A 27,850-nucleotide genomic window follows, 5' to 3' on the forward strand; every position below is an offset into this window, starting at 1 on the left:
AAAAAATCTTCTGTCAAACTGCAGTGAACATTTGCTACAGTTTATACCCTTTTTTACTTTTAAACTATTGCACACTGTTTACTACCATGTAGCAAGTAGTTGCTACAGTGCAGATCACACACAGAGTGCTATAGCACTCAGGTTTGACCACAAATACAATATCAGCTTTTAAAACCCAGTATTGCATTAAAGAGACAATGGAGATTGTTGGAGAGCTCCCCGCCAACACTTTGTGCCTGTGGCAGTTGCCCCATCTTCCCATCGTAGCTATGCTACCATGTGCTTGAATGGTGTGGCTCCTCAAAAATGTGGTTTGGAAGCTCAAAATCTTTTAGCCATATAAGTGCTTACACAAGTGTGAGTCATCCATATCACCATCTGTAGAATAAACCATTCTTGTCTGTCACCATTCTCATGCACACTTATAGTACAAATACACGGCCTGATTCAAACCCTTACCTATTTGAATCTAGAGTCTATAGAACTGTGTATTAATTGCTGATGCCACAGAAGAAATCATCTCATAAGAGTTAGAAGACACACTTGATGGGATTACTTCAGCAGTGCATTTGAATGTTTGATGGTTCAAAATCCTTTAGCCGTGTAGGTGTTCACTCATGTGTGAACTATCCATATTGCCATGGGCTGAGTAACCATCTGTTGCCTGTCACTATTCTTCAGAGGTGTAGGTGGCTCATCCAGAGCCATGGACAGTCCCTGATTTAGTGGCTCACACCCCTGATCAAACAGTAGAGCAAAAGAAAAAGGCTGCCATGATAGACTGTTCATGGCAGTCTGAAGCGCATACCTGCTCTCAGTCTGATGCCCCTTCCCAGACACATGCCCCTCCTACTACTGCTCTTCATTGAAAGAGCACAAAAAGAAGTGGCAGTTCTGATGGACTGTTCAGAGCAATATGAAGTACATGCCCTCCCAGACACATACCCCCTCCCTGCCACAGCTCTTCATTGGAACAGAAAAAAAAAAAAAAAAAGGGTAGCTCCAATAGAATGCTAGAATGGAAACGCAAAAAAAAAAAAAAAAAGGGTAGCTCCAATAGAATGCTAGAATGGAAACGCAAAAAAAAAAAAAAAAAAAAAAAAAAAAAAAAGGGTAGCTCCAATAGAATGCTAGAATGGAAACGCAAAAAAAAAAAAAAAAAAAAAAAGTTCACAAGTTGCTTTCTGTACTGACATTCAAAAAGAAGAATGCAGGAGCGCTACTTCAGGATTGCACTCTCTAACAGTTTGCACCCAGAACACATGCCTCCTTTGCCCCACCTTTACTATGTTACTGCTATTCTATTACACACATACAGTACTTATATATTCCCCTATTCAAACCCTGCCTATCTAAATCCATAATCTACAAAACTGTAACTTAACTGCTGATACCACGATAGAAATCATGTCAAAAGTGTCAGTAAGCACACAATTAAAGGGATGACTTCATCAGTGTGTTTGAATAATTTTGGCTCATGCAAAAGAAGGTTTGAGGTCTCATATCCTGTAGAATTGTAGCTGTTACCTCTGGCTTGAATTATCTGCATCACATATGTTGGTAAAGCAGTTCCTACCTGTTGTTCTTCTCTTACACAACCATAATAGTTTAAGATTGTTGGAACCAAACACATGCTTATTTAAGTCCACATTCAGGAGTGGATGGGTAATAGAAAGTTCACCCCAGGGATCACTCCAGTAGCTGTACTTGATAGAGGCACTGGATTCCAGGACACTTCTATCGTCTAGGCTTGTAAAGGCTCCAGGGCCATTTGCCTAGTACACATCTATGAACCTATTTTATAGAACTGTGTATTAGCTGCTCACATCACAGGAAAAGTCTTATTATAACTATCAGGCAACACACACTTGAAGGGATGACTTCATCATTGTGTTGCATTGCATATGTTTGACTTAAAAGGGAGTTCAAGTCTTGGCAGATCCCTCTATCTGTGCAAATGCTATGACTAAGTAGAAGTACACACCTCACATCTGTTGGATAAGCCTGTTCTTCCTGTCACTATATCCAGACACACTCATACTAATTAGACATTGATGGACTCGCACACCTACCTAAGTCCACACTGTACAGTGCTGTGTATTAACCAGTTACACTAAATGAGAAGTCTTACTGCAAGTGCTAAATAGCACATAGTTGTAGTTTACCGACATGTTTGGAGACAACAGAAATGTGTAGATCACAACACACAGCAAACTGTTATCAGTAAGTCATATATCACATAATTCACATTATTTGTTGTGTTTGAAACAATACATATATTTGTCACATTAAGGTGCATTGAACAGTAAGTAGTATGCTGGGTGATAGTGACAGATTTCAAGCAATGGAGTGCCATCTATGCATTCCTGACTGTTTGTCTCCAGATAATTGCATGCAAGTCTTATGTTTATATGTGGATCATTTACAAGTCTCTGTCATGTGTGTACAGTGATCAAGGTAAGTACAAGCTATACATGCAAAACATGCACACTGTACTCATTAATATTACTCTGCAAGCTACAAGCTGAGTAAGGCACGCTGCCAACAGTCTCATTTATGTGGTTGATGGATAAGTCTTTGAGCAAGTAAGATTAAGTCTTGATTCTTTGACATGCGAATTGAACCGTCATTCCATACTGAGTATCACTGACAGACACCAATGTGCAATGCTAACTGCTGTGCAAAAGGATGAAGCCAAAAAAAGTTATATTCATAAATCACTGTGTGTTTAGATAGGCAGGGTTTGACTCAGGAAATATATAAGTGCTATATGTGTGTAATGGAATAGCAGTAGCATAGCAGAGGTGGGGCAAAGGGGGAATGTGCCCTGGGTACAACCTATACATGCAAAACATGTACATTGCACTCATTAATACTACTCTGCAATTATGATTGCCATTCTACCAGTTCACTGGATTACCCTAGAAAGGATAATGGAAGACACTGCCATACCCATTGATATACAGAAGACAAAAGGCTGAATTACAATGGAGTCCTCATATTTTGAGTGCAGTACGCCAAATTACTGCATACAGGTAACAGAAGCCATTGACATTACTGTTAGTCTGTTACAATCACTCACTGAAATGCACTGCTGGAATAAGCAAGATGATGATGATGGTGGGAGACTAACATATCTATCCACCACTTCACAAGGTAAAACATTAAAACTTTAACAAATGTTGTACCTAATGCTGCGTTCAAACACCTGCTGATCTTACTCAACATTCTGTACACCTGTGCATTATCACAACACAGATGAAGTTATATTTCAGCTAGCAGAACTAACACAGTTGAAGGGACCATGGTAAATGTATGAAGGACTATGTGTGGAGCAGACTTCACAACAGTAGTGATAACCAAAGCATCCCACTTGGTGCACATAAAACTCGGCAGCCTGTTACACATATCACAGTAACTAGCTTCACATAATAATATGAGCATTGCTTTCAAAAGAAAACACATTCAACAGGGTTAAGCATATAGTCACACAAGGAGTGCCATATGATTGCATCTAAAGGCAAAAACTCATCAGTACTTACTGTTACTTTTATTAAAATATAATTAACAGTGATGGTCAATGCCAAGCTTCACACAAATGCTGAAGACAGAAATCAAAAACTTGTTTTGTGGGCCATTTTTAGCCATGTGTGTGGTGTGTGACTCTATTTTTGACCAGATGAAATGTGTGAAATGGGGCTGATAGGACAGCAATGAGATAAAGAACAAGCAGCACAGGGTATGACACTGGTGGGGTTATTAAGGAATGCCCAGGATTGTAGTAGAAACATTAACATTATATATTGCAAGTTGGTTCAGCTTAAAGTAAACAGTAACATATCACACATATTATGCCACATAAAAGCAAACTCTCCCTAATGTGGATTCAAACCCTTCACCTCTCACACTGTTAGTTAAAACATACATCACTAACATATTGAACCATTGAAGAAGCTACATAATAGATGCATTTTCTGTATTTAGTAATGTCCAACAAGCTGAGTAAAGCACACTGCCACCAGTCTCATTTATGTGGCTGATGGATGAGTCTTAGAACAAGTAAGATTAAGTCTTGATTCTTTGACATAGGAAGTGAACTGTCATTCCATACTGAGTATCACTGACAGACACCAATGTGCAATGCTAACTGCTATGCAAAGGATGAAGCCAAAAAAAAGTTATATTCATAAATCACTATGTAATGAGTTCTCATCTTTATGGATGTATACAATTAAAATGTTTACAGTATTGATTGCTACTTTGAAGTAGATGTAGATGGCACTTGTTCAAGATTTGAACACTGTACCTATGACTTTGCAATGACACATTGACATGATAAATATGTTTTGCCATTCAAAAATAGAAAAAGTCAAGAACGTGCTTAACATTGTGCATCTGAAATTTACTTTTATTCTGCACTAAACCGATGTTTTTATATCTCAATATAATTGAGTGGCTGTGATCATTAGAAAAGTGAGGGTGGCAAAGCATGGGAGGTTACAAATAGCTGTCTGACAGGCAAGAGTTTCTGATTTCAGTTTTTGCATATTACATCATTATATTACCTTTGTGCAATGGATGTATTACAGTTTGCCATACATATGAAACTTTTCTAAGTTGTATATATGCTATAAGTTACAGCCAATTTGTCATCATAGACTCCTCATGTTCTTAAAAATGTTAAGAAAAGTGTGTATCAAGGTTTACCCCTAACTCAGTAAATGTAACTTAAACCTTCTCACTAAGCCTTTTTTCCTCTGACACACCCACTGCAAGTTCATTATCATGAGTCGAGATGCTACACGAGTAGTTCAATGAGTAGAACTGCTAATGAATCCCACTTACAAAGTATTACCTATCCAACCCTTTTAACTCTCACTCTCATACTGCTCAGGAATGAGAACATCATTGTATGAGAACTAACATCATGTTTACCTGACCAGCACAGTCAGCAGATTGAGTGATTCAGAAATGGTAATAAGTTGAGAACTAATTAACATATTCACCATTCCCAAGGTGGTTAATCTACATCATATAAGCAGGACATAGCGCTATTGAACTTCCATCATGCTGGGGAAGACAGCTTGGTTTTCTAAGTGCTGCCAAACAAGATTTCTGACAACAATAACAATTTGCATTACTTAGAATAACTGTCTGCAATCTTTCAGGGTATGGTAATCTTCTTTACAAGTATTGCTTCACAGTATATGTTAATAACTTATTTGTAATGAGTGGTAAATAGCAAGCTCGTGGTTTTGAAACAAGCAAAATGTTTGTTATTGTATTATCCCTTACTTGTATTTCATGGGGTCAGGCAAGATCCCCTGATATGCAGACATGTCTGAATTGAAGAAGCAATGTGTGTTATTGTTACATTACCAATTGATTTGTACTCATGATCTTCTGTCACTGTAGTAGTTGTATATATTATTTTATGTACATAAAATAGGTTTGTTCTTTTCTGTTGTCATAACTTTTATCCTTTGGAAAGGAGGATGCATATGGGGATATTATAGGGCTTAAATTGTCATTTTTAGAATGTTTTCTACAATTATATATTGTTCTATATAACAGTCTGAACCCCCATTACTGGTATGTTGTTTAGTGTAATAGTATTTCTTTCTTTCTTTATTTATTTATTTTACATTTGTTGACAGGGATTGTCCGACTGAGCTGAAGAGCCCTTTTTCAGTGGAGGCCTGGGGAAAAAAGCTTCAACATATTATACAATTTTCATTATAAATTAGCATTAAACAGCAATGTTACAGGGTTATTACAAGGCATTAAGTAGCAATACAATGTTATACAGTGTCAATAATCAGGAGTATAGCATAACTATTTCAAGATGTATAAAAAGAAATATGTCATTAAGATGAGTAATATAAATATTTTTTTCTATCACTCCAAGAATATGGCTCTAAACTTGAAAACTAAAGGATCTTCCTCACAGAAATCTTTCTTCTCAGATGCTAAGAATCAGGTCATAGTATATCCCTTCCATTTTCAAGGGGCACAGTTTCTATATCCACATTACTCGGACAAGTCCTTCCATGACTTCTTTTGATAGCAGGTGGTCGATGATGTTAATGTTGTGGGTGGCTAGGGTCATGACTACCTAATGGTTGGACATAAGGCCACTCACGTGATTAAAAACGCTACTGATAGACCAAAGGCTGTGGAAAGGCTACTGGTGCTGGACCTTTTACTGATCCAACATTAATTGAGATAAAGGAGATCTTGTTGACTGTGAGGGATGAAGTCAGTTCTGAAAAAATTCACGGAGCAGTGCTGGATAATGGGGCAGAGTTGGAGGTCACCAGAAGATTTACACTTTTGATAATCCAGGTATGCCATTCAAATGCATATGACGTACTTCTTTGCAATTTCTTTTAAGTTGTATTAAGTTGCATGCATGTAATACTTTTATCAACTTAAATTCAAGTGTCTATGGACATTTGTCATTGAGGTAGAATGACCACCTTCACATGGTACGGTCATATCTTTTTATTAGTTATATGTATTACTGTTTAAGATTATGTGTATTTGCACATGTGGTTGATTTATTTATGTGTAGGTATGATATTTTATTCATGTTTCTCTTTCTATTATTTTTCTGTTTTCTTGATGTATTAACAGGTGAGGCACTGTCTGGCACCAGCACTGTGGATTTTTCTCCACCTAATGTTAGAGGATCAATACATTCTGTCAAGGACAGTGGTGTTGATGGTGGTGATGAACAGGCACAGTCTGGTGAAGCAGGGAGTATGTCTGACACAGAGAGTGTGACTTCCATGTACCCTCACCACAGTATGGACACAGTCATTTTGCCTATTTATACCCAAGACACAGACCCATTAGAGAGTGGACAGGTTGATAGGGACACAGTTAATTAGAAATTACTGGCAGAATTTCCCTCTAGCCTTGTGAAGTACCACACAGGGATGTCAGTAGAAGTGCCCAGAGAAACTATGCTCATCACCCTCCTCTTGATGCTGGTGTGTCAGTAGCTGCCACCAAACATATGAGTAGGACCATTGCTAGGGCACAGACAAGTTCCACCAGGGCCTCAGAAGAGATAGATTTCTGCATGTCATGCATTCTGATGTATGTGACTACATGAACTGAGTGTATGACTCCTTGGACAGGATGAATGACACACTGGACCATGCAATGTCTATTATGGATCAGCTGGTGGGGGAGTGGCAGCATTCATGAGACCAGACTGCTGGCACATTGTCAGACATGAACAGACATGGCCATGACTATGCTAGATGTCTCTCCACACGATGGTACTACTTGCACTGCTGCATCAGGGGTGGATGTGTCCATACACAGACATGGCTGGCTATGTGGTCATGGTCATAGAACTTGTTGTGATTACAGCTTATCCAGCTGACATTGTTTATATTCAGGTAGCACTCCAACTGTTAACCAGGATCATGGAACTATCCTTGTAATGTGGTAGGAAGAGTCCACAGTGAGCTTGATCCTCTAGCATACACACCTTACACCTGTCCAGGATGCCAGGTCATAGTGCTGGCAGAAATGCCATGATTATGTCCCTGCAGACACACACACAAAAACAATAATAATATTTAAGTGCACGTGCTTTTAAGAAAGGTTTAAGGGAATCACATGAGAACATGAGAGGAGGGGACATAAAGAACATTACAGAAGCAAATGAACAAAGATAGACAATGTTCTTTAAAGCAGACAAACTACCTGGTTTAAATAGTAAAGTTTCCCTTAAACCTTTCTTAAAAGCACGTGCACTTAAACACTGAAAAGAATTTGAATTTAACCCTGTGTTTTAGAACGTTTATTATTAGTTTTTTTGTGTGTATACACTTTTAATTCTTAATGAATATGCTGATTAAAGTTGTGTTTGGTTAACCATAGTATTTAAACAGCTTGCTGTATTGTATGCATTTTTAAAGTTTGATGAAGCGGTCAGGTGTACCACGAAAGCACTCACTTTTTATTAAATCTTTGATATTACTTTGCCTTTGGATCATTATTTTATACTGGATTTGACTCTACACTGGATTTGTGTTTTAGATCTGGAGACTTTTTTTTCTCAATTTTTTTTTTATTTTCAATTAAAATAACATTTACATAATATTTATAAATATCATTTTAAACAACTATATACAATATTTACAATAGCCTGACTTTCAATTATATACACTGTGTATGTTTTTAAATATAGAATTAACAGATTAGTGATCAGAGATACAATATTAATTATTGCAGAGTGTCCAACAAAGATATAACTTTCTTCCAAGGATTATTTACCAGTGGCCTGGGATAGATTTGTAGTTCTTTGATTTTTATTTCCATCAATGCAGTTGTCTTCAGTAAAGTATAGAATTCTTCCAAGGTCAGGGGTGTATTTGAATTCCACCTTCTGGTTTCGCATTTCCTAGATATAGCAAGTATTGTCCCATCCATAACAAATACATATTAGTCTTATTCAGGTAGGGACCTTCATTTACATTTAGTGTTATCAATACTTTAATTAAGGTAAAGGATTCATTAAATAAAGCTTGTAAAAATGATTGATTCCATTCCAATATGATTTAATTTTATTTCATTCATAAAAAATATGAATCCAGTCTGCTTTATTTGACTTTTCACACCTCCAGCAAAAAACATTTTTAGTAGTACTGATCTTTTTAATTCTATCTGGTGTTAAAATGCTCTATGTAAATATTTCCAGTTAAATATTTTCCAGTACTGTGTGTTAGAGGTGTAATTAACTGATAGTAAGGTGTTACTTTTAATTTCTTCTGTTAACTGCAATGACTGACCTTTTGTTAAGAACTGCCAGTATGGTGGTTTGGAAATTGTTTTATATGTTATTAATTCTTTATATAGATTTGAAATGGAATTTTTCTTTTCACAACTATTATATATAAATTCATACAGAAAACTTATTAGATATGGAATATCTTTAAATAAGGAATTATTAATTAATCTGCATAAATCTTGAATGTACATATGTATATCTAAAACATACATATTTACACATTGAAACCAGCTTAAGAATCCATTTTGTTCCCAGGAGGTTATTGTTTCCCTATATATTTTGTGAGGAAAGTTCTTAGTGATGGTAAATGGGGTTGAAAGATCAAACCAAGGTTTTAGATCTATGTTTGCATTGATACGTTTCCTAAAGGAATTGAAGCAATGATTAATCAGTGCTGTTTTAGAAGGTTTTGTTATATTATATCGTATACTTATGCATAGTGTGTACCAGGGTTTGTTTGATTTGTCTACTATTCATTTTTTTAACAGATTAAATTCATTCGTTTATATAGCCATTGTTAATTCTTTCCAGTTGACAAAATAATTTGGGTTTATCCAGTCTATTGTAGTTTTAAGCACAGATGTTTTTATATATGTTTCTATTTCTGGGAAGTTCAATCCTCTTTGTTTCCAGGGTCTAATGTGATGAGTTAGAGCTACTCTATTCTTTTTGGGATACCATAAAAATTTTATTAAACATGAGTTTATTTCTTTAAGAATGCATCTTTCAGGAATTAACTGTATTGCTAATGCTGCATATAGTATTTTTGGCAATAAGACCATTTTTATTAATTGCAATCTGTCTTCAAAAGTTAATATAATTTTGTTCAACTTTTCTATATATATTTTTATTTTTTCAATAATGTTTTTATAATTTATTAATATTGTTTTGTTTATATTTTTGCATAACACTGTTCCTAAATAATTTAGCTTAAGTTCTTGTTTTCCTATGATGGATTTATCTGTAACGTGTAGGTCTTTTTTCTTATTTAAAAATAGAAATTTTGATTTTGATCTATTAAAGTGTAGAACTGGAATCTTATAAAATTTCTCCATTACTTCTTCAAGCTCTCCTAATGACGCTCTGGAGTTTGATATGGTTAATAAAATATCATGAGCGAAAAGCATTATTTTAGATATGTACTGGTCATAGACCTTTTTTATTCTTGGATTATTGCACATTATTTCTGCAAGCATTTCTATAGCCAAAGCAAATAAAATAGGAGAAAGGGGGCATCCTTGTTTAGTACCTTTCGTTATATGGATAGATTCTGAGGTGAAAGGACCTAATTTAATGTAGGCTAAGTTATTAATATATATGTTTTTAGTAATAAGATGAAGGGAGGAGGAAATTCAAATAATGCTAAAGTTTTAAATAGATATTCCCAGTTGAGGGAATCAAAGGCTCTTTCTATGTCTAATCCAATTGCAAGTGTTTCTCAATTATCATGCGTGTGCCTGTTATATAAAAATCCAGATTGATCATTATTAATTGTCTTTGAAAGTGGGATTTTCTTTCTGTTAGCTAGGATTGACATGAATATTTTGTAATCATTATTCAGTAAGAATATAGGTCTGTATGAGGTACAAAGGTCTGATGGTTTATTATCTTTTAGAATTGGTGTTATGAGAGAATATTTCCATGAGGGTGGTATTTTTGCTTCTGACTGGACTTCTAGCAACATTTTATGAAAAGGGGAGATTACTGTTGAAGGGAAGAGTGTTTAAATTTCTGTAATTATACCATCTATCCCTGGAGCTTTGTTAGATTTACTTTCTTTTATCTTGTCAAAATATTCTTTGAAGGATATAGGTTTTTGTAGGTCTAGTTTTAAGTTTTCGGGAATTTTTTTTTTATATTGTTAAGGTTTGTATCTAAGTTTATTTGGTTGGTATCTAAATCTTCTGTTTTGAAGTGTTCCATATAATGGAACTGAAATGCTTCAAGGATGTCTCCTATATCTGATACTTTTTTCCCTTTCTTTTTATGATATATACTACTAATGTTATTTGCTTTAGATTGTATTTTAATTCTTGTAGATACGTTATGTAGATATCTGGGGGAGGTGGCTAATGAGTTTATTTTTAATTTTTCCAAGGCTAGACATGTTTTGTGTGTTAGAATTTCAATATATTAAATCTGGAGACTTTTATTGCCTGCAGCTGTGAGTTTTTACTGGATTTGACTCTACACTGGATTTGTGTTTAAAATCAGGAGACTGTTATTGCCTGCAGCTGTGAGTTCTTACTGGGTTTGACTCTTCACTGGATTTGTGTTTAAAATCAGGAGACTTTCATTGCCTGCTGTTGTGATTGACTGGGTTTTTTGCTTGCAACCTTAAATCTACACATACTTTGGTTTCCACTGACAAAGCTTTTCCATTCCCATGGAGCATCACACCAAGATGACAAATGTCCACAGTTTCCTGTGTAGTAACCCTGTCCACCCTGTAGCACTCTAGTATTTAATTTCCTGTAGTCTATGGTAGGTTTAATGTGGTCTGAACACCCAACATCTTCTAGCCAAGTCTGGCAGCAGCACCTTGTATGAGACCCTGTTACAGATATAGTTCTATAATCATGCTGTGACACTTAAACATTGTTTAAAGTTCTCTTGTGGCTGTATTCCAGCATGTGTTGAAATTCAGAGCTAAAGCAGGTGTGTCATGTCTGCATTCATTTTATTTGTTTCTGAATCACTCTACCATAATTTTTTTTGTTAATTGGCATACAACATGGCTGATTATACAGTCTTTAGCATACTTGACTGCTAACCCTTGTTTTGTAGCTGGCTGCAATGACCAGGCAGGTTTCAGCATATTTATTTTGAATCATTTTTTGCTAACCCTTATTTTGCAGCTGGCCACACAGGTTTCAGCATATTTATTTTGAATCATCTCTGGCCATGGAGCTGTGGTAAACATCTGCCAAGCTGCCTACACACTTGAGAGATAAGGAAAAAAAAAAACAATGCAATACCAGCAGTATTTCTTGGAATTTCTGATTCTCATTAACAAAGTTCACACCAAGCCAGATTGCAAACTCGGAAACTAAATACATGTCTGGCAGTGACATGAGTTATAGTGGAAACATTTGCATTGCATTTACTTACATATTTATACACCACTGTCGACCAACTGCATACAAGTTAGCTGACATGCCTCTTCATAAATATTAGCATGACACTAACTGCAGTAACTAAAACAGCAAAGAAATCACTCAGTATTAATAGGCAGCAGGTTGAGGTCTGAGGTGCTATGCAAGTGGTGGATTGGATTCTGCAAATATGATGGGTTGCCACATGTAGGGCCCTAGGAAATCAGTTCTGGCTTACTATGGTTGAAACAAAGTAACAAAGTATGCTATTATGCACTTTGTTTTCTGTTCAGAAAAAAATCACTGCTACAAATTACAGATGCATTTAAAACTAGGGAAAGCTGAAGGTGATCCCAAGTTACTGTTCTGTAAAATAGAATGCTACAGACAGAACTCAAAAACAAGCTTAGGCTATCTTTTTAAGTTCCGCTCTCACCACTGAAGTTAAACTAACTGCTAAATTACTAATGCTTGCAGCCAGGTAAGAAATAATACAGCAGTGAATGTACTGTCAGGGCATACCTCTCAATTGTACAGACTTTCACAGAACGCCCAGATTTTTGCCTCATACTTTTTGGTCTGTTCCTCATAAAAGTTTGATTTTCTGGCAAATCATTGAGGATTGAAGGCAGAAAATAATGATAGACATTTGAGTTTCAGACTTCATACCCTTCAGAAAATCCATGTTAATTTAAAACCTGTTATAATATCACCTTACTAAGTTTGTAAGAGTAATATTTAAAATTGCCCCTATTTTTGCGCTTTTGTCCCCCGATTATTTATGGCTTTCTCCAGATTTCTTGCTCTAAGAGGTTGAGAGGTATGCTTCAATGAGAGCTCAAATGTATATAATATGCAAATAGAGACAATATAAGTACCAGTCTGACACAGCTGTAGGTAAAGTCCATAAAACTTTAATAAAAATAAGAAATAAAACAGTTATAGACTTTACCTGCAGCTGTGTTGGACTGGTACTTATATTGTTTCTATTTGGTCCCTTTTGAAAGTACCATTCCTTATTCTCTTTTCAACTATTGTGTTTTTTAAGTATGTAATGATGCACCCTGAGATGGTTCTTAGCATTAAGGAATTATTAGTGTAATTAAATTTAAAAGTTAATAGAACAGGTTTGGAAATGATGATTTTTAAACAGCAAAATGTATGAAATAATGCTTTGCATTACTGACTGGCTGCAATAGACAATAATTTATATGAAAGCAAACATCTGTAACATGATAAATATGCAGAAAAGTCAGGGAACACCAACAAAAAAATCTAAATGCAAAAATGAGCACATATATCCCTATAAATGGGACATGAAATCCAGGTGCTCACTGGCTATCGGGTCTGGTTCAAGCAAAAAATTTTTCCCATCTGATAAGTGACGATAACCATGCTGCCCTTACATCCAGACCTTTATTCAGAAAAGCAAAGGAAAAGAACCTACACCTAAACAAATGAAAGACTCAGGAGCTTTCATGAATAACAGGTATCTGATAACCTGATTGGCTTGTACACCATGACATCTGAGTCAAAATACAGAAACCAGTTGGATTATCAGAAGAATGAATGTAACATAACTAGGGCATTTCTTACAAGGATGACTCCAAAGTTAATATAAAAAATAGCTTAGAGCTTAAAAGTAGAATAACAACAGTTTAACACCACTGAACTCGTGAAAGAAGAAAGGTGGAGGGCAGCAAAAATGGACACTGCAATTTGAGATGGCTATACTGAATGCATGTTTGTGCACGCAGCAGTACATGCCAAAAAAAAAAAGAATTTCCTTTATTTTTTTTCTAATGGTAGCACTTTATTTTTTATATTTATTTTACATATGAGCAAATGCAGGATTTAATGACTGCATTTGTACATATGTAAATTATTTCCAGGCTGTCCACAGTGTGCTGTACTCTGTGAAGCCTTTGGAGTGGAGCCAAAAAAGTATGGCCTGACAGTGCTTCAAAAAGGTGACGACAGAGGATTTACAAAAGTAACACTACAGGCACGAATGATTTAATTTTACCAAACACAAATCAAATGATAATGCATTTAGCTATCATGCATCACAATGTAAAACTGACAAGTTTTTCCCTATGCCTCAAAGTTTAAGGCTTGTCATTGTAATTGAGGGGGGGGGGGGTCAGATGAATTAGCTATTCATCTATTTATTAATTTTCCTGCTTACTTGTGGACTAACTTCAGTGTGTTTATTTGGTTAGTCCCCCTAAGTCAAAGGACTATATACAAAGAAGACCAGGGAGAAGATGTCCATGGCACTAATCTGTGAATAGCCACAAACTATAAGCAGTATGTCTTTGGCCATGATGAGTCCAGATATACAAAGTAACATCTGTAATGTAGATCGTTTAATGTTCCTTACTATACAGAAAGTGGATGAACTGCACAGAGATTATAACTTTAACTCAATGAGAGCCATGATGCATAAAACATTATGCATGCAAATTAAATAAAGCAAGACTAGTCAATTCACATTTCATGCATTTTTAATTATAGAATGAAAACATTGTTTAAAAGCCATTCTCCTTCCGGAAATCTGAAGTCTATCCAAAGCTTTTTTGCTATTTGTTTGATGTTTGCCAAAAGAAGATTGTATCTTCTTTGTTAAGGTTTCTGAAGGGTCACTATAAGTATTACACAAGTTGGTTTCTTCTTTTATATGTATGACTGTCTTTATGACCAACAAATATGCTAAGACATTAATATCCAACTAAGAAGATTCATGGTTTGTTTACATTTTTTCAGAGTCTTAATACTTTGTTTCTAAGATTCAGGTTTCTGCTTTACATGAAATACATTGTCTGCTAGATTTTGAGTAATCCTCTCTTTCAATATCTCACAGACACTTGGAGATTAACTACTGTAACATTTCTAATGAACAGATGAGATCTGTTTTTCCAATATCTCACAGACACTTGGAGATTAACTACTGACAAATTTCTAATGAACAAATGAGATCTGTTTTTCCAATATCTTACAGACACTTGGAGATTAACTACTGACAAATTTCTAATGAAAAAATTAGATCTGTTTTTCCTCTTCTAATATGCATAACTTTAACCGTAGTCACTGTGATGCAGCAGTAGCATTGTTGCCTCACAGCAAGAGGTTCTCCCGTTCGATTCTCAGCTGGAGTGCCTTCTGTGTGGAGTCTGCATGTCCTCCCTGCAGTCGAATGGCATTCAAAAGACATGTGTGAATGGGCGTACCTTCGCTTAAGGTTGGGCATAGGGCTGGCAACTCGGCACCATAAAAATCTACTGCCAATCATTAGCAGACCGGAGTTCCGCTGTGGTGACCCCTAACCGGGAAAAGCTGAAAAGACAAACAAAATGTGCATAACTTTAACCATTCATATGTTTTTTTCTGTACTACAGATTCATATAGTAATTAGCCAAAACTCATAACTGAGAGTTCAAATCCATGTTATCAGCTATCGCTGTTTGGCTTCCTATGCACCATTTACATTCAAGCAGGCAACCTGCAAGAAGTCAAGTAAGTCTCAAAGATTTTAGGTACAGGGGTTATTGCAGGACTGTATAGTCAAGTATTTTATCATGATAATGAGGTTATAACAAAATCTCAATAAATAATATGATCTGCAAAAATGGAAATTAAAATGTCTGATCACAATATGTTGAAAGAATAAAAATATCATTGCAACTCTCACAAGCAATAAGCAATAACTCTTAAAGGAATTAAGTAAAAACAAAAACATGTTGCTGTATTTTGCACCCTCATAGGGGACCTGCTCCTTCACAACCTCAGCCACCTCATATTGTATACATATATCAGATCAAAGGTCATACAACTTTTGGAAAACACGATACTTGGTTTAGCATCAAGTCAAGCCTTTTCTGTGAGGTACCATGACCTAAGACCTGAGACTTAGAATATATGAAAAGCATTTCTTCACAACAATAAACTGTCTGCCAGATACATGATATGTAATTTTAATACTAAATATTTAGTCATGATGATTTACATATATTGGGCTGTTCAGGTTTTCTTAATATATATCAGTGTAAATACATGCCTCACTGAAGCAGCACCTCATCTAGGGTATCTCTGCCTTATTTATTGACATTATAAACACTAGACAACATGAAGAAATGTGTGTAATAAATTAATAAAGATTTGTGAAAGAGCTGAATAAATATATCTGCAGAAGTGAAGAGATATGTTTCATTTCAACAATTTTGGCATTTGTGTGGAAGAATAATTCTCAGTAAAATATCTTCCATTTGGAACACCCTCGAATTCTATTTCTGCCAAGAGATTTTGTAAAATGCCATTTTGATCAAGGAATATAAATTATTCTTCATAAGTGGACTAACACGGCAGTTTTAAAGGTTAGCATTTGGTAAATTCTTAAATATTACTGTGGAGGAGCTTGTAAAGGTATATAGCACGTAGTCTTCTTGAACAGGGGAACAAAATAAAAGCACTTAGAGAAAAGTTTTAAAAAATTACTGTGAACCAGAAAGAATTTGCTGTTTATTCACATTTTTATGACAACATAGGTTCCTGCAAAGACTACATTTTTATGTTACAGAGTTGAAAAACAGAGTTGAGGATTGTTAATCTGGTAATCTACACTTTGCTGTGTGTCAGCTGTATGAGGGTAGATGTCTCCTAAAATACATGCATGGTTTCATTGTTAACATATCCTGGCTACCTAGGTGACCTATTCAAGGCAGAAACTGCAAACTGATGAGTATTATAAACAACTTTTTAAAGTATGGTATATATAGAAGCAAATTCTTACAATATTTAAGGTCGTTTGGCTTGTGAGATATTAAGGTGAATAAAACAAAGTCATAATGTAAAAGCAAAAAACTACATGTGATCGATAACACAGTCACAGACATCTTAGTTGCCCTGCAAATAGTTAGAAATTATATATTGCATGAATTAGCGGATTTGTTTGTATGATTATGAAGTATAAACAGGATAAAATAACATATAAATGAAATATGATACTGTGGTGATGATATACGTTCAGTGAAGAAATGGCATTTCTCAGAAGTAAAGAAGAGAAGAAACTCTAGTAAACAGAAAGTGTAAGATAAATGAAAATGCATTTATAGGCAACAAAATAGTTAGATATTGCAGCCACCACTGTAATGAAGATACAATTTACATTTGTGTTAATCTGCAAGTTCTAAATTAAAGATAAAAAGAGGGCAATACCCACTGTTCACAACTTTAAAATAACAAATACAGTGTTATTGTCAGTACTAGATGCAAATCGGACTGCCTACAGATAAAGCAATATAACGAAGTTTCCAGACTGTGTGTAATTAAGGTGCTTTTAGGAAGCTACACATTTCTTTAACTTCTATTTGGTATTAATCATCGCTGACAGTATTCCAAGCAGCAGTTTCACATGTGATTTGAAGACTTGGGTGCATTGTAAACATAATTAATGATCTCTCAGTATAGGAACAGTCACAAGAAGAGCATTGCCAGATTCTGTTTGAGCAATTGTGAAAAAATCAAATCAAAAACACTTTCAGTCAAAACTGTCTAGAAATGATATTGTGCCTTGTCAGGATTCCTCCTAATATGTGTGTATGTCATTTAATTGACTTTGATTTAATTAACTTTAATTTAACATTAAATGTGCTTTCATAAGGAAATGGAAAATAATGAAACATTAAAAACAAACAAAAAAAGACACTTTTAATTGTTTACCTACAAAAGCAAGACATTTAGCATTTCTAAATCTGATGACACTATAACACTGAGAAAAATAATTACATTTCTTACTCTTGCCAATATTTTCCTACAAGTAATGACAAAGTAACATGAAATTATTAAGGTTTTTAGAACTGACTAGAGAAAAACAACACATCTGAAATAAGTAAACGTATTCACACCTGCATATCTAGGAGCAACCTCCATTTTAAAAGAAACAAATGAAACTACATTTACATGCATTAAATAAAACTGTACTATGTACTATATATGTATAAATTCCTACTTCAGAATGGACTCCTTTAGACATCACTGCACATAATGTAAACTTCCTTGCATGAAATGTTTATTATATGCTACAAAACAAATCTGACATGTATTAAGATCCCAAGAAGACATAGTGTACAAAAAAGTGTAATTATAACCAGTTTCCAAAGTTCAGGGAAAGTACCACACAGTAAGGGCCATCAATTCCAAGTTGATGTTTTTGCAATTATTTATAATCTATTGACTGACCAGTTACAGAATAACTCTTGTAAAAGACGATGTCAGTCATGGGAATTACAGACAGTATAAGGTTAGAGGAAACAGAATGCATTTGACATTAGAAGTGTTTTGCAAAAGCATCAGGAATATACATATAGGTGAACAGAAACTTTTGATTATGAATTTCAAGAAAGATTGGAGGAGGCATGAATCTACCCAAGAGATTGTTAATCTCATTTCAATTTATCATATAATTATTGATATTGACTGGGATAGCTGGTGTTTGTGTTTCAGTAAGCTCTTTACAGTGTTTCTTAATAGTTCAAAATTTTACTGATCTTTTGTTCATTTGCATTTTGTACATGTTAGCTTCCTTAGGGAAACTGTTTATTGACTGTTCCTTAGCCAATGAAGGAAATTAATTTGCCATGATTCTTCTATTCCTTTTAGAGCAGTGGTCATCCTAAGATGGAAGCAAATTGTTCACTGAGAACACCATTACACATCAACTAGATTGCTTAAGGCTTTCAATCTCAAAGGAAGCACATAAAGTTTTAATGAATCTGTCATCTAAAAGAATGATAAACACTAGTTCTGGCCTCATACCTTTTGAGCAATATTTATAAATTATAAATGCAATTCCATATGGCTGGTATGTGGAAGAAATTGCATCCTAGGGCCCTTTACAAATCATTAAAGTACTTTAATTTTTCAGAGTACTATCACACAGTACCATGTAAGACTCATCCAGATATACAGTAGGCAAGCACATGTGAATCCATAGTATGAGTCATGGCTCACAAATGTGTGAACCATGAATCTCATGATGGAGATAATGTCAGAATTTAAGGCGCTCCAACAACACTCAAAATCCTGTTTGCCCAGTATTCCAGTTTCTTTGATATTCTTCACAGTGGACCATCTTGTACCAACAACATCAAACAAATTGTTCCAATATACTCCACCAGGTATGTTAAACTATAAAACAAACTTGGTGATACCAGCAACTGCATACAGTCCAGAGGTATTGAGTGTGCCACCCACACACTATAGCATGACCCCACTCCGAAATCACGACACTAGTTCGAATGACAGCAATTGTAATGCCGGATTTCTGATTTACATAGTATGAATGATGCACTATAATTAAGGCAATGTAGCCTCAAACACATCTAATCTTTCCCGGCATTGACAACAGAGCTGAAGGAGACAATGCAATGCTATTTCAAGTGTCTAAATGAGCTATTGTACATGGAGAAAGAAAATATATTTTGACAACATCTAAAACGACCTAGATGATGTAATGTGCAATTTTCCTAGCTGCTACGAAAACTTCATCTAATGTTAAATTCTTCAGATTTCATCACATACCCATTATATGATTTGTCCTTTTATCTACAGGCATATTAGTATCTTCTGGCTATTCAAGCATAAATCCTCATCAAGTCAGCTGTTCATTACATATTCCATCTTATTTGTAAATATGATTCCACACATTTCATTTAGTAGATAGTTGCTGCTGTGATATTTATGCAATAATCCAAGAATGGGTAGGGGTTATCTTATTTACCCCAGCTGGAGTGGTTTGCTCATGAAGTTGAAGTCCAAGTGATCAAAATCAACCATGCTAGAATCCTTCACTACCCACAGACTATCTACACACTACTACCACATATCTTAAGTTTATTTATGAATGGTCTGAAACTTTGTGAAACATTTTTGATATTACAGTTCATAGGAATATGTTGGGTGAAATTAATACTAATTTGTATATGAAACCTTGTAAGAAAAATAACTTACTTCATAAATCTAGCATGCACCCCAGACATATACCCAGACATGTTTTGAAGGGTAATTTCTAGAGAGCTATGAGGTTGTGCGATAATGATGAGTCTTTAAACAGTACTACTGGCATAATGGCTAAAGATTTTTTTGAAGAGAGGATATTCCCAAAAAAAGATTCGGAATACAATGACAGAAGTATGCCTACTTAGTGATACATCGGCAAGACATTATTTTTCTGGAGGTATTGACACAAATTTATAAACAGACTACATTAGATGTAATAGAGATCCTAGGGTAATGTTAATCTACTCTAGTGATATTAATGCTGTCTGTGACATCATTAAGAAAAATTGGTCATTGTTAATGGCAGATGAACATCTTAAAAAGATCCTTGGCAAAGCACCTAAGTGTTCTTTTAAGAATAATACTTCACTGAAACATCAGTTGTGTTACAGGCAACATAATAATCATATAGTCCATTACCGATTAGGGACTTTTGCATGTTGTTTGTGCACTGGATTTAAGTTTATATGGTCGACTGTGCAAGTTATTTTTCCATCATCAGGTTATACTATTGAGTTTGAATTTTATGCAGACCATAAAATTAAGAATTTCATTTATTTTGCAGAGTGCACAACAATGCAGTACATTTTACATAGGGAAAACTAATCAGACTTTAAATTAAGAATTTTATAACATATTAATGACATCAGGAAACAGAAATTGACTAATGCCTTAGCAAAGCAGGTTTGTGATTTAGGCACTGATCATCAGTTTAAATTTCTTGTTTTAGAATTAATGAATGTTAGCATGAGAGGTGGTGATTTGAAGAACAAGACTGAATATCATGAATTAAAATGGATTTTATATTTACAAGAGGACAAAAGTCCTGGTTTAAATGACTGTGTGTCTTTAAAACTGGTGCTTAGGTCAAACGATCTGTTTCACTGAGTTGATTCCTTTGCCAGAGGTTTTCAAATGAACTATTACTTTGTTTTACCTATGGTCTGAAGAAACGGCACTGTTGTGAAAGTGCTTACCGTTGTTTTCTTCTTATGTTGCTTTAATAAAATTTGTGCTTTATTTAGACATGGTAGTCAATGTTTCCTTGTTTCCATATAACTGAATTATTGCTTATTATAAAATGCAACTACTTAATATAAAGACCTTATGTTTTTCATGGATGGATACCTTTTTTACTACACATGCATTGGACGTGTATGTACTGATATCGTTAGAGTAATCTAGGTTTAATGCAGTCTGTCCCACTTTTTTTTTTTTTTATCATTTTAGGCTCCAGGAGTGTGTAAGCATTTTACTGTTTACATGAGGAAGCATGCAGAGACTAATGACACAATGGTGAGTTTGGATTATTGTTTTAAATACTTTTTTTGTTATGCCTGCCTTTAGGGAGGGAAGAAATTGTACGATTAGAAGACTCAAAACACAAAAACATGAACTAAAATCTGTCTTGAAGCATGTTTTTCTATAGTGACATTGTTCAGATTGGTGGTGAACACTATGATCCACTCATGCACACTTCAGTAAACCGTTTTCCAAACAGCGTGTCTGAAAGTCCATACTTTTTATCATTTTGCCATTTGTATTACAAAAGAAGTGACTCAAATTATTTCAAATAAACCATTGCTTCCAAAGAGAATTGATACACTCATTTTAGTTATAAAAGACTGGTTAGTAAAATTAACAATTAAAAGGTAAATTGTTGCTACAAACTATCCTATACAAAACACATGTGACTAACTATGGTTTTTGTCCCAAGACATTTGGCTACAAATTCATATTTCTGATTTACTAAGCTATATTTCAGCTGAAGCTACCATGGCCTATACCTTGATCAGCTGCATTACTTTTCTACACTTTATTTTCTTGGTTGGCTACTAGTGTCTTCTTTGGGGAGTTTGTAGTAACTTCTTACTTTGATTGGTTAATATTTACTAAATGGGCTCTGTAATGTAAAATAATGGGGTGCAATCTCTGTAAATCCAGTGATTTATTTGAAATGTCTAGCAATTAGTACATTTGCTATTTGACACTAATCAGACAGAGCGCCACAATCACCCCTGAAGTACACTTGTGTCCCATGGGCTAACCTAGCTAACAAATGTATAAATTAAAATAAAAATACCGCTCTGCACTACAAATGACAAAATGCTACAGATGCAAACTTTACAACATGCTGTTTAACAGACGTTGTGATGAACTTTGCATAAATCAACAAAAGCACTCACTAGCAATCTGAGTATGTGCAATAATGGCAGAAGTTATGCTCCAGTTCAAGTTTTATTTATTTATTTTTATTTTCTGCTACTTGATGTATGCTTATTTGCCTTACAGATGCTTACTGGAACAGAATTTCATTTCTTCTCAACCACTCTTTAAGGTATCTCAACCTCTCAGAAAAGACTTGCACACTCTTTTCCACCTTATTTTGTACCTCCACACTCTCCGTTTGACTTTGTTTTCTTATCTGTTGCTCCATATTAATCTTGTCCTGTTCTGTCCACTGTACTTGACTTCCCATGGCCTAGATTATCTGTCACTTTTTGGGGATTATCCAAACAGTATCATAGCTCCCTCCATGTATCTGCCCTTATCTTCTCCTTTTTCACATGCCACCTCTATAACCCTCTCTTTCTTTAATTATCCTGCCTTTACGAACACAATTTCCTTGCCAGTTAACCTCCAAATAATGTTCCTATTTTCCTTCCCAGGATTTCTAAATAAAATGTTTAAGGATGTAACTGTTAATTCCTACAATTACATAGGCAGAATATTTTTTAAATGGTTTACGACAGACCTAAGAATACAGTCCTTAATAAATTGTACTTTATCATGATAGTGGCATTAGGAATAAAGGAAGGAGAGTTTATTTTAGTTGTTTAGCTGTCCTCGTCATCAGTTGTAAACTTGTTCTTTTGTGGCATCTTCTTTCAGTTAAATGTGATTTCACAGCCAGATTTTTCATGTTGTCAGAATGAGTGTTTTGAAACTCATGATCGGGTCCTTTCCCCATATTTACTCTTCTTTATTTCCAAATAATTTGAACCTGGATGTCATGTACCCCCTCCGCTTGAGTCATAGAAGCTTATAAGTGCAAGCACATGTAATTACATACACCAGTTTATGTTCTCTGTGTCTGTCTGGGTGGTTACAAATTCCACTATCAGGTTTGCATCTGCCACCTCCTACATTTATCCAAAGTCGCTCACAGGTCAGCTGCTATCTGCATGCTTTTATTCTCTAAAAGGGGTGCTTTCTTTCCACATTTCCAATTTCTTCATCATAAATTCACACTTAGTCATGTCTCTGTCTTCTCTTGTATCTTTCACCTTAACTATACTGTCTCCTTTCCCCTTAGATTACAATTCTTCCTTAAACTTTTAAATATTTTCTGCCCTTTTCCTTCTCTTAAATTATGCCTCCAAATGCACTCACCATTCAGTGTTGTTAGTTTCAGTTTACCTTGTCCCAATTTTCCAGCACCTCTGAAATGCACACCTCCCTTCTTCCCCATCTTCATTTCTTTTCTCAGTTTTATTCCATCTGCATCAAAACAGTCTGCTTATTTCTTACTTCCACATCTGCTATATTTTACCACTGTTTATCTCAGCTGTCCTGCTCTTCTATCCCTGCTACAGCGGACACCCATGCCATTGACATTCTATTTCCATCTGTCTGCTCTTTCGGTTCTAGTAATACTTTGCCACCCTCATCATTTTCTGCTGTGGTTGTCCACTCATTTCCATTATTGTGCACCCCCATGTAATTTCTCTCTTCGCATCACCTGTTGAGCACTCAGTTCACTGTGACAAGTTAAACTTGTATCCTCCGATATATGTGGTTTGTACTGTATCACAGATCATATGACTATTCTTTCCTTGCCTCCTGTCTGTTCACTTCTGCTGCACAGTACTTTTACATATTAAACTGAATTCACCGCTGTTCTTGCTCCTAAGATTCTACATCCAATCTCTTCTGTCCAAGAATTTCATATATCTTCTCAGATAAATATTTGTCTGGCATCATCCAATGAGTTCTCTTCTATTCTCCAGGCTCTTTACTTTTCAGTTTATTTAAATTACTGCTGGAGTGCCTTTGCTAGCGCTTCTCGCATTCCATCATTTCCTTCATGTGGCAATATATCCCCTTCTAATCAAATTCTGCATTTTCACAATCATCCCTTATGGCTGTTTTTCCTTCCTTTAAGATATGCTGCATCTTGCAGCATTAGGACTGCCACACTCAGCTGTTGTTCTTCTTGATTAACTCCTTCATTCTCTAAACTATCAGTCCTCACTCCTTAATGCCATCTGTGATTGGTTGGGTAGTGATATCTGATGAGTTCCTTACCTTCTGCACTCAATACAGCCTGTTGCTTCTTCCAGCTAAAACAGACCTCACCAGTACTCAAATTCCCGAGTCTTCATTGTCCACTGCGATGAACCCTCTGGGCCTCCTCCATAGACATGACTATCCCTCTCTGGTTTCTCCATAGGACCATGAGGTTGAATAGAATGATATTTCAAGACTGTGTCCCTGTGCCATTTAGTCACTCTTGCAGCAACAAGATCCTTTTAGCTGCAAATATAGCTCTGCAAAAAAATCACTGAGGTTAAGGAATTGCTGTGATAATTTTCTCCCAATAAATAAACATTGCAGTCCTTTGCCATACCTAATAGTCATCTTGTCACCCTGTACTCATGAAAGCAGCAAAGATTATATGCCAAGCTTCCTAGAGCATAACTTGTACTACCAACCCTACTTTCACTTTTGTATGCAAATTAGCATCACCAAGAATTTCCTGCTCTGTCTTTATTTGAAGATTTACATTCTTTCAATAACTCCTTCAAAACATATAATGCATTGCATCTTGTATTGTTCTTTTAATTTAATGTTTGAATTTCTGACTACAGTTTTCTTTTGACTAACATAGACACTTTAGTTTTCTTCCAGTCTCATGACTGTTCCACTGATTGGGTTTGTGCCCTTCATGACAGGCTGTGATATTTCTTGTTTGCTTTTAGCTATTTTCCTAAGCAAACATGGGTCATTAATCACACTTGTCAACATCCTCTTCTAAAAAACATATTTCTCCTTCTTGCATGTATGTGCAGGGTAGAGCTGGATTTTTATCTTGCTTTTCACTGTTTTATTTATCCATTTTCTTTTGTTTTCCTGCAATTTTCCTTTGGTAAAACTCCATTCTGGAGAAAGCACTGAAATTATGTGGCTATATCTCTCAGGCCAAATATCCCCATAATGTACAGTTCGAATTCATCATAAAAACTGCAACCCTTGCATATAATATTATACATCACTATGAAAAACTTTATTGCTTTAATATTAGTCAGGATACTGATGACACAGTAAAATGTATCGCAAAATGAGTTTAACACTATATTTTTTGTCTATAGAGTCAAACTATGTTAAGAATGTTTTTCTCATAGTTAATATTATCATCAGTATTTTGCCACAGTGTCAATTTTCAAGATAAAAGAACTCAATATACAGTCATTTTCTGAGGGGCAAACTCAAATGTACCATGCTTGATGTCTTATGTGTAGATCTGTACCAGCAACAACCTAACAGACCCAGCAGATATTGCAGTCATGACCACAGGTGACTAGTTTAAGTATCTGCTTTCCAAAGCTAATAAAATTCAGCATTTTAAAGGTTTGAGGAGCATAAATTGTAACACATATGCAGATAATGAGACTCTGGTTGCATGTCAAGTGTTTTTCAAATTCCTTTTCAAAACCTACCACATCATAAATCTACAGCATTGAAAACCATTTGCTGAACAACTCAGAAAAGCTCCAAAAGCATTATTCATTTTTGGAAGGTACCATCATATTGCCCACTCAGGCAGTTCTACTCCCATGTTCCTGAGTCTGTTATAATTAAATAAAGGTTATTGAATGTCTAGCAAAGTTAAATCCCCCACTACATCAGTCTTTGCAAAAATCTAAGAAAGTTAAATTTGCAACTGTATCAGTCTTTGCCAAAATTTAGGAAAGTTAAATCCCCAACTGCAACAGTCTTTGCCAAAAATATTATCTCCAACATGAAAGGCAGATTTTTTTTTTTTATAATTAACTTATTAGACTGATAGTAAATGATAGTGAACTAGTCTTCATTGAATATTTTATTTGTGTATTTTTGTTGACCTGGTTAATTTATATAGACTTATGACCTGCTTTAAGGGGATACCAAATGATTGATTTAGATGGACTAGGACATTTGTCCATAAAAGCAAGATTGGTCTACTTTCCCAAGAGCAGACATGCTTTTCTCTGCTGGTTTAATTTCTCCATGTGTTTTGGGTTTCTACTACCATGACAGGAATGGATCCCATTCCTAATTCGGGGTACAAACAGAGTTCATGAGTTTAGTATTATATCAGTGTTTGATGTTAGCTAAGGGTGCTCTTCTAGCACCCGCAATGCACTCAGAATTGCCTCCTTCTGTAATTCATATGGTGATAAATGTACTGGTAGCACATTTAAGTATGTAAATTCTTTTTTTGCCAGACCTGTTGTTCCTACTAATATTTTTTGCTTATGTATTCTGATATTTTATGAGTTTGTGTCTCTCTGTACTCGAGACACTGTAATCAGTGGGTGTAGCAATTTCAATGATCAAAGATACTTTTGTCTTTTTTTATGGACTACTATATTGTTTTTTCTTGCATCTATGTTTGAACTGTTGGTAGTGGGTGATCCCATGTGATGTAAACTTCATTAGTCTCTATAATAGTTTATGATTTTATATATCCAATGCTTTTCAGTTACTTTCACACAGCAATGTTTGTAATTTCCCAGTGCAGCAGTCTTGCCACATTAGTATGCCTTTCAGTTGATGGTAGGCGAATAGTGGTGATCTTTGAGTCTGCAGTATGTGGGCAGATACCTTATTAGAGAATGGAGTCAGATAATGTATTGATTTTAGTAGTACTGCAGTTAGGAGCAGTAATCAGGTTACAAACAACAGCATCTTGCCTGCTCTTACTAAAACAGTAGCTGCTAAGAGTTGTGAAACTACTCTGGAGATGACTCATTGGTACGCTATTATTGTTAGTTTTGTTAGCAGCATGAAATTACTTGCTGAATAGTGTGGGCCATAGGTTAGATTTTATGCAACCATGAAACTGCATGCAAGGTTAATGAGATGGGTGGAGTTCATAGGATCAAGCACTATCTGATATGCTGGAGATACTGTCTATGATCACAGAATCATATGTGATAGCTCTTCTTTACCAAAGGGATACCAGTGCCTTTCCAGGCAGATACCTTCCTTTAAACATGATTGTACTTCCATTTGAAGTGAAACCAGCAGAGGTGAGAATGCTTCATCATATTGCAAATGACAGACTATTCAGTATATGTTTTGAGACACTAGAAAGTATGCCATTAGTTTGAGACTTTTGCAACTCTTAAAATGGCATACTGACATGGACATGATTTATCTGGCTTTCTGTGTTTTTAGAAAAATGTTGTGATTTTTGACAATAATATGAGAACATTTCAAATTAATAAAATTAAATAGTAATAGGCTCCTGGGTGGGTACTTATTACAAGTCTGATGAGAAGCATTAGTGATAGGTGTATCATGCATGGTTTTAGTCATTCTCTTTAGGATCAGAAGATGCATCATATAATTTGACCAGTCTTACAGGGTCAGAGTGATTAATTTTAGAGTGGTGCTGCTAACTGTGATATATTTAATGGATGAGTGCAGAATAGTGCATACTGCCTACCTTGACCTGGCCAAGACATTTGATACAATACCACACTCTGGCATTGCAAAAACTCATAGAATTAGGCATAAACTATGTGTTGTATGCTGCATTGCCAGATGGCTCTCATGTAGGACCCAGGAAGTTGGAGTAAGGGAGTCTACCTCCATATAGAGGCCAGTCATGATTGGAGTTCCT

This window comes from Protopterus annectens, chromosome 5.part0 (assembly GCF_019279795.1).
Source record: "Protopterus annectens isolate FY-2018-M chromosome 5.part0, PAN1.0, whole genome shotgun sequence".
Lineage (NCBI taxonomy): Eukaryota > Metazoa > Chordata > Ceratodontiformes > Protopteridae > Protopterus > Protopterus annectens.